We start from the raw sequence: 303 nt of genomic DNA, 5'->3' as shown, positions 1-303 counted from the left end.
AAGGACGTGCACGTGTTGGAGCAAGTCTGTAGGAAGCCACCAAGATGCTCCGAGGGCTGGAGCCCCTCTGCTATGGGGACAGGCTGGGAGAGTTGGGGGTGTTCAGCCTGGAGAAGAGAAGGCTCCGGGGAGACCTTATTGCAGCCTTTTGGTGCCTGAGGGGGCTACAGGAAAGGTGGGGGTGGCACTTTTTACAAGGGCCTGTAGTGACAGGACAAGGGGTAACGGCTTTAAATTGAAAATGGGAAGATTTAGATTGGACAGAAGAAGGACACTTCTTACAGTGAGGGTGGTGAAACCCTG

This window comes from Eurypyga helias, unplaced genomic scaffold, assembly GCF_000690775.1.
Source record: "Eurypyga helias isolate BGI_N326 unplaced genomic scaffold, ASM69077v1 scaffold48369, whole genome shotgun sequence".
In the NCBI taxonomy this organism is placed as follows: domain Eukaryota; kingdom Metazoa; phylum Chordata; class Aves; order Eurypygiformes; family Eurypygidae; genus Eurypyga; species Eurypyga helias.
This window is presented reverse-complemented; position numbering follows the sequence as displayed.